A 16606-nucleotide genomic window follows, 5' to 3' on the forward strand; every position below is an offset into this window, starting at 1 on the left:
CCCCAGGCTCTATAATTGTTAAACTTTCAGTGACTATCTGGCTTCTGGAAAGATGCAGTTTGAAAAGGGAAGGTGCCAAGTCCCTGGCAAGGCCTGGGATGGGGAGTGGGAGGGAGGCAGAGGGAGAAGTGCAGGGGCAGCCATGGAGCTGACAAAAACCAAAGGAACAGAAAATGCTGGCCGGTGCCCTTGAGCATGCATTTGTGTGTGTGCGTGTGTGTGTGTGTTTGGGGACTCATAGGGGCAGGGGTACTCTCTTCCTGGAATGAGGAAAGCCCACGCAGGCTCTGGGAGCTGGAGAGAGGCTGCGAGGACTAGGATGCAATTAGAGCAGGTGGGTCTGAGCTCCAGGCTGAAGGAGACCAGGAAAACCCTCAGGCTGAGAGCTTTATTTGGTGGGGGGTGGGGGCGTGGGGGCATGCGGGCGTGGGGGGGGCATTTGCATTGGCAGATCCAGGACCCTTGTTCCTAGTGATTTTATTGGTCAGTTTAGAGAAGGTGCCCAGAATCCTCAGAGGAAGAGGGGACATAAAAGGCAGTGTTGGGAGCTGTGGAAACATATTTAGGGAGGGCACCTAAATTTATCCGCTGTGGTGGCAGGGTGCTGTGATGGGCTGGTGGCGAGGCTCGGCCAGGGCAGAGGCAGACCACTGTCCCCGCTGTCCCCAGGCAAGGAGTGCTTGGCCCAGAGGCCCTGAGGGCTACTCAAAGAGGTCTGGAGGAAGTAACCCTGCTGGGTAGTGGGGGCCTGGCCCAGCCTTGACTGGCAAAGTGACAAGGCCAGCTCTGTCTTCTCAGCTTTCAAGGAGGTGGGACAGAGTGATGCAGGCATCACTTCAGGCCCTAATTTCCTTTAATCCACACTCCCAGCTATAACTGTTTATGATACTACAGCCTTACTCGCAAGAGTCGATAATCTCAACTCAAACATTCTAAAAGTTCATAACCCAAACTCTAACTTTCTGTATGCCAGCTGTAACATTCCCTTGATTCCAGTTCTGGCAGTCTGACACTTTGAAGCCTAAAAACTACCAGGAAAGATTTACTCGGGGTCATTTCTGCAGAATGATTTGAGAAGCCCCAGGAAAGATCCCTCCACAACCAGCCACAGCCACTGTGGCTCCTCTGGGGTGAGGGAAGTTCCCTAGTAAAATGGCCACATGCTCTCTGGATTGGGTGACAGTGGACCCAAAGGCCCCTCCTCATCCGGCAGGGGAGGTGCTTGGGGCAGTTTGCAGTTCTCAGGGGAGGGCGGCCCAGGAGAGGAACAGATTAGGACCCAGATTGTCATCAGTCTGCTCAGGAAAAGGTAAGTGTAGGGTCACTCAGTTTCTAGAGGGGGCAGGGAGAGGAAGATGGGAGAGGGAAAAAGTGGGGCTGAAGAGACCCCAAAGGCAACCCTTGTTCTGTCTGACAGATTCTCTGAACACCTTAGGTTGTACAAAGACTCCTGAGGTATTAGCCGCACCATTAATGCACAGCCCTGTTTAAACTCAGTGTGGGCTGGGGAGTGGAGTGCTGATGGCCATCTCAGTTTCAGCTGCGTGAGTTTGGACAAGTCAGTGTCCCTCTCCAGACCTCGATTTTCTCAGCTGGCCAATTGACACACAGGACTAAGACTCCCTGACCTCTCTATGCGATCATGGAGGACATCTGTGCTGTTGGGGCATGCCTCATCCTTGGTCCAGTCTGTAAACATTTGTTGAATGAGGAGTAAATGAACAAACAAAGGATCAGATGAAGCGATGTGGAAACACAGCATAAGGCACATTCCCTCCCCCTCTTCCCCACACAGCCTCTGGCCACAGGTGAGAAATTGATCTCAGGACTAAAAGAACTGAGGGGCTTGTGGTCTGGAAGAAGCCAGGATTGGCTGAGAGTTTAAGAGATTGGATGAGGGGTGGGAACTCCTGGGTGTCACCCCTTGCCCTGTAGGATTTTCACTGCCCTGCCCTGAGCCCCAGGCAGCAGATCTGTGGATTCACAACTCCAAATTATTTGCCCCTGATCATCCAGACATGGAGATACTGCTGCTGAATGGGGACATGTATTGGTTCAGAGCATTGTGTTCAAATTCTGGCTTTGCTACTATTAGCTGTAAGAACCTGGCCAAGTTCCTTAACCACTCAGTGTGCCTCATGTTCCTGTCTGTAATATAGGGATAATAATGGTATCTACCTTATGAGGGTGTGTGAGGATTTATGAGCACTGTGGTAAACACCATGTGCTTGCCAGTATAGTGATTACCCAAATGGCTCTTAGCCATCCTGGGAGGGCTGGCAGGAGGAGGGGCTGGCTCTATATGGAATGTTCTAGACCAGTGCTTCTCAAATGTCAGTGTACACATCAATCCCTGATGCCTGAGTCAGTAGGTAAAGGCAGGGCCTCAGAATGCATTCCTGACGTGCTCTCGTATGATGCCAGTGATCCTGAGCAGAGTTCACACTTCAGTCCGTGCATGAGGACTTAGGTCAGGCTGTGGCTGGGACCCATTGCAGAGACCCAGTGGGTAAGGGAGAGGCCTGGGACTGGTGACCCCACGCCCAGCCTGAAACTCTGAGGAGGCTGGACACTGAGCTGAGTCTGAGAAAAGGATGCTCTTCTTCACCAATAAGTCACCAGCACTCAGAAGAGCTCACTGGGTTAAATGAGTGAATGAACCAAAAATCTAGTGAATTAAGGGCTATGGGGAGGGCTGGGGCAGTGGCTGTGCTCCCTCCACCTAGAAATGGCCCTGTCTCCACTAGAACTCCACTTCCCTACATTCTGCCCTTTGAGCAGAATCCAAATCCAGAGTGATTATCCTAAAGCCTCACTTTAAGCTGGTGATAAACAGGTCTGGTGGCTGGTTGGACAGGTTAGGGACCACAATCCCGAAAGGACCCCTGAGCACTCTGGCCAGGGCGTGTGCAGGATGGCTGAGGAGGAAAAACAGAACAAACCATCTGTGTTCTTAGTAAACCCCTCAGAGAGCGCCAAGGAAAGGCTTGGGCCTCTGAGAACTAGTTCTTCCCCTCCGTCTCTTTCCTCGTTCTGAAAGTTCTTTCTGTGAAACTTGCTGCTGAGCTGCGCAAGAACCCCGCATATGCTGGGCTGCATGCGAACGCACACTTACGCAGGTGCGTGTGCATGACGGGAGTGGTCTGCTTCCAGGTGTGGCAGGCACCTGGGCATTTGCACATGTGTGGACATGTGTGGGTTACATGGAGCTGCGTCAGAGTGGGTGTGCTGTGCATGCATCAGTGCAGGATCGCACCCATGGGCACGCCCTCGTTCCTTTTTGCCAGGTCTCTGTGGCCCCTCCGTGCTTTCCTGCCATGGTAAACAACAGACCCCAGGCTCTGGACGGAACCACAGAGTGTCCAGGTTGCAGAGAAGGAAAATCGAGGTACAGCAAGAAGGACCAGCTTCCCCCTGTCTAAGGGGCCACCAAGCATGCTGCCTGCAGATGTGAAGTGACAGCAGCTCCCTTCAGGACCTGATCTGAACCCCAGAGGTACCAAGTCTCTTCCATCAGACTGAGACCAGGCTGTTTCAGACAGAGGGCTGAGGGTAATTTTCCTTCTGGCTTCTAGAAGCAGCAAAGAGCTAATAGGCAGTGGCCTTGGGTGCCCAGACGTGAGTGAGACTATTTCTGTCAGCCAGTGGCTCACAGAGACCCTTCTCAGCCCTTGGCTCACATGGACAGGAAAAGCTCCATTCTGCATCTAGGGAAACCAAGGTTCAGGAAGGAGTGAGACCCACCCAATAAAGTGACCTGTACTATACTGTGAGCCCAGCCCAGGGCCAGCGGGGGCGAGGGGTGGGGGGAAGCTGAGACCCAGCAGGCAGTGGGTGCTTGGGGGCAGGGCTTCTGGAGACAGGATTCTAAGGTCAACCTGGCACAAGGTTGGTGAGCAGCATGCAACAAGGACATGTGTGGGGTGTAAACTCTGAAGTGCTTGACTGTTCTATGGGGCTGAGGGGCTCCTGCTGTGACTGAGCACAGGAGGATGGCTGTGGAGGAGTCAGTGCCAACAGGCAGTAGAAAGTCTGAGGACCCCCGGAGGGCTTTGGCCTTGGGCACACACCAACCCCCTCCCAACATCCACCCCCCTGAGCCTACAGGCAGGGCTGAGCTGGAAGAGCCTGAGTTAATCCTCTAAGCCTTCCTCCTCCTCTTGTCTAATTCCTTTTGTTCCTGGGGAGAATTGAGAGCCTACAGTGACCATGAACCCCACAAATCTCCTATGACATTTGGGCAAGCCTAGGATTATGGCAAGAACTGCCTAGCCTTGGCTGATGTGGCTTAGTGAACTGAAAGGTCACCAGTTCGATTCCCAGTCAGGGCACATGCCTAGCCTGGGAAAACACGGCCTGTGAATTGGGGGTTTTCAGGCTCCCCAGGAGTAAGCATGTGCGTGCATATGTGTACATCACATGCTGAGACACAGGCACAGGAAAATATATAATGGTGCAATTCGAAACACGTATGAGTATGTGTACAACCTCTAGGTCAGACCCACGTGGGGCTGACACCTCCCATGTGTATACCTGACATCCTCTTACTTAGCACTTACTTACTTACATCCTCTACCAGCCTGAGGGCCTGAGGTGAGAGATGAGCGACTCCCAGGGTTCCCTCAGGCCTACTCCTTCTCTTCCCGGCATAAGCTGCCCCGGGCCTTCCAGCCTTGTGCCTTCCCATCACTCCCTCCTCCCCGTAAGGACAGAGGAGGGGCCCACCAGCTAGTTGGGAGCAGAGCTGGCTTTGTCTTTTCTGAAGAACTGGTTCTGTGGAATTTCCACTTATTTCCTGCCAAAGGTCAAGGGCTTGCTCTGAGGGCTGCCTTGGGACCTTATAAGTATGAAGAGATTTCCAGATAAGCAAGGTCGTTGAACATCTGGCAACCCTTGCCATCTGGGTAGCACCTAAATTTTGCAAACTGCCTTCTTGCCAGTGTCTTGCTCATCCTTCATGTAGCCCTGAGGTGAAGGTGCCTCATCTTCTCCACTTGACAGGTGAGGAAACCCAGGTCCAGAGAGGGATGGGACCTGTCTGAGGTCACATAGCAACAGGACCCATAGTTGACTCCTGAGCTTGGGCTTGGGGGAAGGAGTTTCAGCTTTCTGGGGCTTAGAGAATAAGCACTGAAAATTGGGGTAGGCTGGGACCTTTACCAGGAGCTGGCTGAGGGCACAGACTGCCCCATGACAGGCCAGCACTCTGCTTTGAGGGTCAGCCCTTAGTCTACCCTTGTGGACATGCCAGAGGCGAGGGCAGGAAGGGGAACAAGGACACCTTTGCCTTGCTGTGTGATCCAGGCAAATCCCTGCCCCTCTCTGGGCCCAAGGCCCTCTCTACAATGGAACGTCGGGGTTGGTTGGAGGATGCGCTCCCTCTCCGAGCCTGCAGAGGGGGCTTCCGCGGGGCCTGAGCAGAGGGCAGGCTCAGGATGCTCCATGGTTGTCCTGAGTCTCATGAGGCCTGTGCCGAAGGAGCCCCTAGCCTTGGCATCTGGCCTGCTGCTGCTGCTGCTGAGATCAACCAAGGCAGGACCTGACACAGAGTGGAGGCTCAGGGCCAGGGGTCTCCTCCAGGCTGGGAGGGACATGGTGTTGTGAAAACAGGATCCAGCAAATCCCCTCGGTGCCTGTCCAGCCTGTCTGAAATTGCAACTCACTGGCTGTCTTCCCCTTTCCTTCCCTTAGGTTTCTCTATAGTTCTTATCGCTATGTGATTTGCTATATATTTACTCATTGACCAAAATAAACTAGTCTCCACTGTTAGAATGTAAGTGCTACAAGGGCAAGGACTTTGTTTTATGTTCTCAAGTGCCTTGAACATCACCTACACAGAGTAGGTGCCCAATAAGCACCTGTAAAAAAGGAGGAAGAAGAGAAAGAGGAGAAGGGGGACTCATCTTGTGGATGGGAGGGGCCATTCAGGCCCCCCATTGGCTGGAGGCAGAGCCACCCTGGCTTCCTTCTCATCAACCAGTGAGCTCAACGAGCTCAACATCAGATTAGAGCTAGGCAAGGGGATGGGAACGGGCTCATATTTTTTTCCCCCAAGTCACCTTCAGTCTGAGGAGCCATCCTCCATTCCTAGGGGGAGGAGGTGGCATCTGGACCCATGGTCAGAGCTACAGTCAACAGAGCTGTTAATTTCAGGGTCTCAGCCTCTCTTAATGGACCTTCCAGACACCGCTAAGAAAACCAGGTTAATTGTTCCCTGTGACAGCAATGAGCAGGACCAGGACTCCCTCCAGACTTGAGAAAGGTCAGGAGAGGGCTGAGGGGTGGGGTGGAGAGAAGGAAGAGAAAAATGGTCCCCCGATGAGTGCCTACACCGTGTCAATCCCTGGATCTTCAATGTAATCTCACTCAATGTTGCCCACAGCCCTCAGGGCTGAGTTGATGGGCACACTCAGGGTGAAGTGACAGCTCCCAGCTAGTTAGGGGCTGAGTCAGCGTTTGTGTTAGGGACTTAACTTTGTGTGTTCTTGGAATTTGGGTCCCAGCCCTGCAGCCTGCCAGCTGTGTGCTGCGGCAAGTCACTTCCCCTCCTCAAATGTCTCGGTTTCCTCATCTGCTGCCTTCTGGGACTTCTGTGGAATATGCACGTGACAGTTTGTGACACAGGAGCTGGCTGGCAGTAGGGGCTGCTCCCGGAGCCAAAGTTTGCTCCAACACTTCACAGACCAACGTGGAGCTCACTAACGCCTGGGTGAGTGTTCTGGGCCAATGCTGTGAGGATGCCTGAGCTCCCACCTCCTCTCAGAGCTCCCTCTACAGTCTGCTTGCAAGCGAGCATGGCTCCTGGCAGACTGGAGCAGGAACAGGAGCAGACTTGGGGGTCCTCCTCCCTTCCTCTGCCTGATTGTGCCTGGAGCCTGCAGGCTATGCAGCTTGGAGGGCGGAGGAGACAGAGATATGGGGACCAGGCTGGGCCGCGGTGAAGGAGTGGAATAGTGGAGGCAGGATTGGGAACCACACCAGCCTGGGTTTGAGTGCTGAATGGCACAGGACCCTTTTTCACTCTGAGCCTCAATTTCTTACTCTGTAATATGGAGTTAACAGTGATCTCCTCCAAGTATTTGAAAACTGTGAAGTGTTGATATGCTAATGAAGGTCCCCGCTGAGGAGTCTGTAGTGGGAGGGGTTATAATGATTAGGTGACCAGATGGGAGTCCACAGAGGAGGTCCTTGGGACGCTCTGGCCTCTGCCATCCCAACTACATTTCAAGAGAGCCAGAGGCTGACCAGTGGGGAAAATGTATCCCTGAGTCAAGGTGTGACTTGCTAAAGGGGAATAGAGCAGGGAAATGAGTGTACCTGGGGAGCTGGGATAAAGTTTTCTGGGGTGTTCCTTGACTTCCACCTCCCACTGACACCTCCACTGGGGCAAAAAGGAGGCTGTACAGCCCATGGAACAGGCGCTGGCCTCTTGAAGACATCTGGGACTCACATCTCTTGTCAGCTCTAGAACAGGTCCTAAGCCAATTCAGGGACAGTCTCTCCACCCCTCGTTATTAACTGAGATGATAAATAAGAAGGCTCTTTGCAAACTGTAAAGTGTTGTGCCTCTGATGGTACATCTGATGAGTGTGAGAGCCCTTGGGTGTGTATATGTGAGTGAGAATGTGCAGCTTGTGAGTGTATGCACACATGTGTGCACACATGTGTGCAATGTGTGTGAGTGTGCTTGTTCCCCTGGCTTCTTGATGGGATGGAGTAACTCCACACTACCCAAGGCTCCCTGTTTGTCTTGGGCTTTTCTCCTCTCAACTTCTTACAATCTTTTTTTGTGTTTCCTCACTGTTTCTTAGCTTACCAGAAAGGGATCGGGCCATGGTCGGGAAAGCTAGCAATTGTCCCTTCTCCCCTCCCTCCCAACCTCGCCTCATCCTGTGGCTGTCCTGGAGGCCAGTTGCCCGGCACTCCAGCACAGCCCGGTCTGCAGGGCTGGCAGCTTGCCTGGCTCCCCTGTGCAGCCCACCTGCCATCCGCTTTTCCCTTCAAGGCTCTGTGCTGGCTGCTCTCACACATTTGTCCCATTGACCCTTCTCAACATCCCAGCACCCCGAGAGGTGCTCTTATTCCCATTTTACAGGCAAGGAAATGAAATTTCAGTGACAGGAAATGGCTTTCTCAGTGTTAGCCAGCTAACTAGTGGCAATGCTGGGGTTTTAACTCCTACCTAACTCCAAAAACTTTATTCTTAACTGTGTGGCCTACCTGGCAGGCATGTACAGGCTGGATGGCTGAGTGATAAATGAATGAAAAACAAACGAATAAATTACTTGGTCAATAATGAGCTGAAAGAGAAGGTAAAGTGATGGTAACAATGGCTATCATTTATTGAGCATCTACTATGCTTCACATAAAAGCAAATGAAGCCAAGAATACTGTTATCTCCATTTTGCAGTTGAGGAGGCTGACGTTCAGAGAACTTAAAACATCTTGTTCAGCATGGGACCTGGGATGTCAATTTGTCCTTCCTGGGGAGGGGGATGGTTAGTCAGCAGAACCTGGTGACAGGTCCCTATTGTGGCAGAAGCCAGTCAAGACTCTCAGGAAGCTGTGTCTACAGGGCCCTCCCCAATGATGCTCCACCCCTACCCCTCCTGTCTCAGGGCCATTTCCCCATCTGTCTCTGAGATAGGTTTCTATTTCAATCTGGGGTAAGGATCTGCTGTCCAGTTCTAACTCTTCTTCCTCTGACTGTTGGCACGTCTAGCAAGAGCAAGTGCCCTGGCCTGGACATGGGGAGGTGTCCTTCTGTTCCCCCTGCCCAAGGGTCAGTCCTGTCATTAACAGCTCCCATGGGAGAGCAAGCCTGTGAAAGATGCAGTTATAGGTCTATGGAGCTGGCTTGGGGACCTAGGGGCAAGTCTATCTGTTTAGAGAACTCATGGGCTGGGTGGACTAAGTCAGTAGGAGTCAGGGAGAAGCTTGTTTTCATGGCCTGGGGCTTGTTTTCACAGGGGTTGTTCTGTGGTCCCAGGAAAGAGCTTACTCGTGGCATCTAGAGGACAGATTCATGCACAGAGTGAAGGATGACATTTTCTCTGTCATGCCAGTGGAATGAGAACCAGCTGTTCAGGTCAGCTTGAAGTTCACCAAGTGCCTTCTATTGGGCGTGGAAGGCACACTCTGCACAGGGAAAAGAGAGCTAGATTTCAATCCAGTTTGTGATCTCAAACAAGTTATTTAACTTCTTGGCATCTCAGTTTTCTGATTCGTAAAATGGGACAATAGAACCTACCTGACCAGCTCATGGAGTGGATAAAATAAGACACATCCCATTACTTGTTGGTTCTTAGGAAGTTTTAGTTCATACCGCCCCTCACTCCCCAGGAGAGCCCTTAATCTGAGGCAGGAGATATTCTTTTAAGCAGCAGCTAGTATAATGGTTGAAGCAAGAGATAAAATTGGTAAGATGTTAGAATAAACCCCGCAAACTCAACAGTTAACATTATGGAGCACAGTTTCATTTCTCGGAGAAATAGAGGCACAGAGAGACTGATGTTCGAGACACCCAATCATGCCTCTGTTGTAAAAACTTGCTGGAATAAAGCAGATAATAGATAAAAATTTAAACAGTCCCCAGCTTCTATCCCCTGACCAAGCTGGAAATCTCCCTGTCAGACTCCCAGATTCCTAAATAAGATTCAGCTATTTTGTGCTAGGCCCACACCACAGTTTTATTATAGATTTAGCTTTACAATAAAAGCCAACAACCATGAAATGTTAACACTGAAACCCATGTTCAATAAGCAGGGAAACCAAGACCCAGAGTGTTACATAACTTGCTCAAGGTTACAGCTAATAGAAACAGAGGGAGGACTCAAACTCATGACTGGTCAGCCCTGAAATCCACGACTTTCTTACTCCATGCGGCACTTGTTCCACAAAAGATGGCAGTTCTCAAATCAGAAATACAGAAAATAAGATGGAGAAATATGAATGACTACCAAAAAAGAGAGAAAACAATTAGGCAAGAGCAAATCAAAATTGTAATATAATACCACTTTACACCCTGAGGATGGCTGTAGTGAAAAAGACAAGTGTTGACGAGGCTGTGGAGAAATTGGAACCCTCTTACATTGCTGGTGGGAATGTAAAATAGTGCAAACGCTTTGAAAAACAGTGTTTCAGTTTCTCAAAAAGTTAAACATAGAGCTACCACATGATCCAGAAGTTCCACTCTTAGGTATATTCCCAAGAAAATTGAAAACATACACCCACAGAAAAACTTACACACGGAAGTTAATAGAGGTGTTATTCATAATAGCTAAAAGGTGAAAACAACCCAAATGTTCATCACAAATACAGAAAGTAGATAAGTAGTTTCTACAGGAGAGAAGGAAAGAGGAATGAGGACTAACTTCTATGGGTACAGGGTTTCTTTGTAGTGATGAAAATGTTCTGAAATTAGGTAATAGAGATAGTAGCACAGTCTGGTGAATATACTAAAACCCACTGAATTGTACTTTAAAGGGTGATTTTTATTGTAGGTGAATTAAATATTAATTTTAAAAAAGAAACAGGAGCAGGAATATACAAGATACACGAAGGCTGAGACTAACTTTGGTCCTAAGGTAGGAGACCATAGACATTTCACTTTGAGCTTCCTACCAGCTAAAGCAAAAAGGGAGATGCAGCTTCCAAGAGGAGGAATAGTGCCAGCTCCTTAGGGAAACCAACTCTTCCAGGGATTAGCTCCAGGGCAAGATTCTCCCAAGCCTGAGTTGGCTGACAATCATAAGGAATTGTCAGAAACACAAATTTCCCATATCTCCCGCCTGAGATTCTGATGCAAGCAATAACAAGAACTATGAGGGGTCTGCAATTTTACCACACTTGCAAGTTAACAAGTTAGCCAGCTGCACTTCCAATGGATGCTGGCGGAATACCTAAGACTCCTGGTCAGAGACAAAGAACTTTGCTTCTGACAGCAATCATAACAGGGAGAACATAAGCATTAGCACTGGTTCCTCAAGCCCCAGTTCCCACAAGGCAATGCAAAGGAGGCAAATAATACCTGCACATGCAATGAGCTGCATTATAAGAAAGAAACCTGGATGCTTGGCAACTCAAATATTTTATAAGAGGGATAAGCCTGCCTGACTTTTGTCCCAGAGGAAGACATCATCTTTGTCAGACTAGACAGTCAACAAGCCTGCCTTTTTCTCCAGAGGGAGAGACTATCACTGTCTTCCAAGGCTATCTGCCATGAAAACATCCTTGAAAAAACGGTCTGGAACAAGAGCAGTCTGTCTCTGCTCACATGCCACACAGAAATCAGAGAGACCCGTGGAGAATTGTCTCATGACGTGTAGATACAATGGTCATGGCTGTTTTTGTTGGTATTTTTTTTTTATTATAGTAAAATATATATACCATAAATTTTACATTTTAATCATTTTGTTGATAAAATGCATGTTTTTGCTCACAGCACTTCTGACACCAAATGTGTAGGGTTTGCTTGTACTCACACCAACCAATTCGGACACCAGCTCTGAGTTAGCCCGCAGCGCACAGGTGAAGGTTCAGTCCCACAAGGCTGCCTCCTAGTTCAGATACGAGTTGCAAGTCCCAGGTCTCCTATACTTCTGATTGACCGCCTACGTATTTGGGAGCTCACACAGCCCTCTCTTCAGGTTCGATAATTTGCTAAAGCAGCTCACAGAACTCAGGAAAGCACTTTATTTACTCTTACTGGATTATTATAAAGGATTCAACTCAGGAATAGTCAAGTGGAAGAGGTGCACAGAGCAAGGCATGGGGGAAAGATGTACGGAGCGGGGCTTCCACGCCCTCCCGGCTCCACCGCCTCCCAGCATTTAAGTGTGTTCACCAGCCCAGAAGCTCTCTGAACCCTGTTGTTTAGGGTTTTATAAGGAGGTTTCATTTTGTGAGCATGAATGATTAGATCATTGATCGTTGGTGATTGAACTCAATCTCTAGCCCCTCTTTCATTCTTGGAGATTAGGGGATGGGGCTGAAAGTTCCAAGATGAAATCAAGGTTTGGTCTTTCTGGCAACCAGCTCCCATCCTGAAGTTATGCAGGGGTCTGCCAAGAGTCAGCTCATTAGAACAATGGATGCTCCTATCACTCAGGAAGTTCCAAGGGATTTAGGAGCTCTGTGTCAGGAACCAGGGGCAAAGGCAAATGATATATTTTTCACGCCACACATAAAATTTACCATTTTAACTCTTTTGATGTATAATTCAGTAGCATTAATTACATTCATATTGTTGTGCAACCTTCACCATCATCCATCTCCAGAACTTCCTCATTCCAAACTGAAACACTGTACTCACTAAACAACAACTCCCCATCTCTCCCTCCCTCAGCCCCAGGTATAGTCGGCAGCCGTCAGTCTCGAGAGACGATGGTGTAGCTTCTTAAGAGTCTATCTGCACCGCCGAGAATGGCTGTGCAGTCCGACTCGGGAGTGACACGGTATCTGTCTCCTCCCGTGTTGAATCGACATCTTGCGATGACGCTGGAGTGTCCTCTCCAGTGAAGCTGAAGCTACAGAGCCTGGGCAGGGTGATATGGAGGGTTTGCTGTTGCCCATGCAGCAGACCCCCCCTCTCTTCGCAGCTGAAGGATCCAAGGGAAAGACGGAGTCAATACAGCTTGGCTTCAGGTGCGCCGCAGGAGTTGCCAGTGTTGACTACAACGTCAAACCGCCTTAGGGACTCCGGCTCCGGATTTTCTGTTGGGGTTTACTCCCTTAGCCTTTCCCCTGAAGAGGTATGCCGCAAGGCAGCGGAGGTTTTTTGGAGTCAGAGTTTTCCTTCTCTGATGTGCCCTGACTGGAAGATCGAACCAGCGACACTCAGCTCGCAGGCCGACGCTCAATCCACTGAGCCAAACCAGCCCCAGGTAACCACTATTGTTTCTATCTCCATGAATTTGATTATATTTTAGGTACCTCCTATAAGTGGAATCATACAGTATTTGTCCTTTTGCATCTTGCTTATTTCACTTCGTGTAATGTTTTCAAGGTTCATCCATGTTGTATCATGTATTGGAATTTCCTTGCTTTTTAAAGCCAAATAATATTTTATTGTATGGATGGATATACCAGTTTGCTTATCCATTCTTCTGTTGATCAACAGATAGGTTATTTCTGCCTTTTAGCTATTGTGAATAATGTTGCCGTGAATATCGGTGTATAAATATCTGCTTGAGCTCTTACTTTCAATTCTTTTCACCTAGAAGTGAAATTGCTAGATCTTATGGTAATTCTATAGTTATTTATTTATTTATCCTTGAGGAACTGCCTAAGTGTTTTTCAGAGCAGCTGCACCACTTTACATCCCCACCAGCAATGAACAGGGTTCCAATTTCTAATATCCTCTCCAATATGTGTTATTTCCTAGTTTTTAAATAATAGCTATCCTAATGAGGTGAAGTGGCATCTCACTGTGGTTTTGATTTACATCTTCTTAATGATTAGTGATTTTGATCATCTTTTCATGTGCTTATTGGCCATTTGGATATTTTTTCTTTTTTTAAAAAAAGATCTTATTTATTTTTACAGAGAGGGGAAGAGAGGGATAAAGAGAGGGAGAAAAACATCAATGTGTGAGAGAGAGAAACATCCATCAGCTGCCTCTCACATGTGCCCCAACTGGGGACCAGCCTGCAGCCCAGACCAGTGCCCTGCCCAGGAGTCTAACCGGGACAATGCCCAACCCACTGAGCCACACCAGTCAGGGCTGCCATTTGGATCATTTCCTTGGAGAAATGTCTATCCAAGTCTTTTGCCAGTATTTGAATTGAGTTATTTTTGTTGTTGTTGAGTTGTAGTATTTCTTGATGTATTCTGAATGTTAATCCCTTATCAGATATATGCTTTCAATTATTTTCTCTCATTCTGTGGGTTTTCTTTCCATTCTGTTGATAATGTCCTTTGATAAGCAAAAGTTTTTTATTTTGATTAATTCTAATTTATCTATTTTTTTCTATTGTTGCCTGTGATTTTGGTGTCATGTTGGTCAGGGATGTTTTTATTGCAAGTGACAAAAGCAACTAGCTTGGGCAAGAAAGTCATTAGTTTATGTAAAGAAAGGATCCAAGGTAGACCTAGATCAGACATAGCTAGACTCAGCAGTTACAGTACCATCAGCACTCTCTCTTTTGGTATCTTTTCTCCTGACTTCCTACTAGCTTCCTACATTCTCATCCAAGTTCCTTCCAGAAGCACCAAGCTTCTAGTGCCCTCAAAGCCAGTAACCCTGGAAGAAAAGAGGAAGAATCTTCCATGCTCATTTACCCAAATTCCTGGGACAAACTCTATCTGGGTTCCCCTGAACCAATCACTGATAAGGGGACTGGATACAGGCTCTGATTGATCAGCTCTGGGTCAGGTGCCCACATTGAATGAACAAGATTACCATGAAATGGGGGCGGGGCTATCCATAGCAAGAAATGCTTGACAGACAGACATTCCTCCCCAGGAGGGGACCAGGAATCTGAGGGTCAGCCAGCCCATGATGTTCTACTTAAATGGACATTCCTCACCTCAGACTTCCTATGGGAGGCACTGGAGAAGTAGAGTGAATCCTTTTAGATGGCCCTTGGAGGAGGCAGCATTTATGGGGCCCTGCAACAGGTGGGAGGGGGAGTCCAGGTCAAGCTGGGTCCCAGGAAGTTAGGGAGAGCAATAGGGGCTGAATTTCCCTGCTGCCTGAGAGCCTCCCGACCCCGGCCATAGTGTGTTGTAGGAGCTAAGAACATGGACTCTGGAGCCAGACTATCTGAGTTCATAGCCCAGTAGCCATTCATTCTATCTGTGCCAGCTTGGGCGAATCAGGTAACCTCTCTGTGCCTTGGTGTAAAATGGAGATAATACCAGTTTTATCTCACAGGGATTAAGGGTAATATAGATCTGGCACACAGTAAGGTTCAGTAATTGTATCGTTATTATTATTATTATTAGTTTGGGCCTCTTTCCCAGCCATATTTACTGGCAGCTCCAGCTGTGTTCACCATCCTTCAAGGTACCTCCTCCAGCCTCTGCCTTTGCTGTCCCCCTCTGCCTGCAATGCCTTTGCTCCATGCACACTTGACCATTTCATCATTGCCTCCTCCACTGAGCCTTTCATGCCTGCAGAACCTTCCCTCTTGCCTGGGCCCCTCCTGAGGGCAGGGCCTGGGTCCCCTCTGTTGTTGAATTCACAGTGGGAATCTGCCAGCTGCAGATGTGGGGGCAGGGCAGCCTAGGGACTGAAATAGCACTAACCAGACAGCAAAGGAGAACACAGCTGGTCCCAGGGACTGAAAGTAGCTCAAGGCCCTGCAGGCCACATGCAAGGGTCAGGAGGGGGTGCTGAGAACAGAGAGGTCAGCAGGGCCAGGGGTTACCTTGATCCTCAGGCACTGGGAAGCCACAAAATGCTTAGGCAGGTAAGTGAAGAGGTCAGGTCTTTGCTCAGCAAAGATCTCTCTGGCTACAGAAAAGGAATAGATTGTCCAGGGAGATGGAAGACAGATAGCATGAGGTGGCTGCAGTCTAGGCTGAGGCACAGATGGAGAAAAACAGGGCTTGGTGATTGATTTGAAATGGGGCCTCAGTTTTCCCACCAGGGAGATGGCAATGAGCAGGCCCTGCCCACTGACCTCTCCAGGGAGACTGGAAGATAGCAGGCACCTGGCACTAAGCAATTTAAACAGTAATATATCTTGCATGTAGTCCCAGGTCAGTGTGCAGTTACTTGAGAAAGAGAAAATGCTCCACCCTTGGCCAAAGCTTATTATTTGGAAGGAAGATGAAAAAGAAAAAGAAAAAGAAAAAGAAAATCAGTTCCAAACAGAAAATTCAACTTTTAAAATTTCAAAAGAGATAGACATTATAAAGAACACTGTGGCCAGGAGCTCTTTCTTTTTCTTCAGATTCTTTTGTCCTGATTTCCTTAAACTGAGTGGAAAGGCTGTGGGACTGCTAATAGGAGCTCCTTTATCACCCACGCTGGACCAGTGAGCTGGCACACATGCTCTCTACCAGCCCCGCTCCTCACCCGAAGGGCTTTGGCCTCCCTCCCTTCCCCTCTTGTCCTGCCCTTTTCCAGAGCATGAAAGAGCATTCCCATAGCCTCGCCCCATCCCCAACAGCCAGAACAAGGGCTGACTAGGCCTTTGATTACATGAATGAGAAGACTCCAACTCATTTGTATTAAACCATAAGGAACATTTATTATTTCACTGAACTTCCAAGGCAGAGCTGTCCCAGAATTGTTATTTAGTGGCCCTGTGGAATCAGCAACACCCATGTTCTTTCCACTATTTTGTTCTGCTGTCTTCTGTGTGCTTCCTTTTACACCTCAGACTACCTCCTCTTGTGATTGGAAGATGCCTGCAGGACCTCCAGGCATTGTGTCCAGGCATGATGCTGCCCAGTGAAAGAAAAAGGGCTATTTCTTTCTGTATTTTCTTAATCAGAGAGGGAAACCTTACTCAGATGTCCACCAGCAGTGCTCCCCTTAAGTCCTGTTGATTAAAACTACATCAGGTCTATGCCAAACAGCTCACTGGGGAGAGGAACAAGACTGCGATGTTAGCAAACAGGTGGAGATTTGATTTCTTTTTTTAATTGTTGTCAT

The 16606-nt window shown here is 48.7% G+C and overlaps 1 protein-coding gene across 6 annotated transcripts in view; it reads left to right on the forward strand.

The window, feature by feature from the left end:
• The first annotated feature begins 1260 nt into the window (after nt 1–1260).
• The window catches only part of P2RY6 (pyrimidinergic receptor P2Y6), a 35286-nt gene continuing 19940 nt past the window's right edge, over nt 1261–16606 (forward strand). For 3 of the 6 annotated variants that reach the window (XM_090265186.1, XM_090265189.1, XM_090265205.1), the window contains exons 1-3: nt 1261–1309; nt 3288–3496; nt 6504–6709. The gene's annotated coding sequence lies outside the window, so the exon portion shown is untranslated. Of the gene's footprint in view, nt 1310–3287; nt 3497–4688; nt 5002–6503; nt 6710–16606 lie in introns of those variants that run through there. The other 3 variants (XM_090265191.1, XM_090265197.1, XM_090265188.1) reach the window with 2 other exon arrangements.

This window comes from Furipterus horrens, unplaced genomic scaffold (genome assembly GCF_987537825.1).
Source record: "Furipterus horrens unplaced genomic scaffold, mFurHor1.1.pri manual_scaffold_2, whole genome shotgun sequence".
In the NCBI taxonomy this organism is placed as follows: domain Eukaryota; kingdom Metazoa; phylum Chordata; class Mammalia; order Chiroptera; family Furipteridae; genus Furipterus; species Furipterus horrens.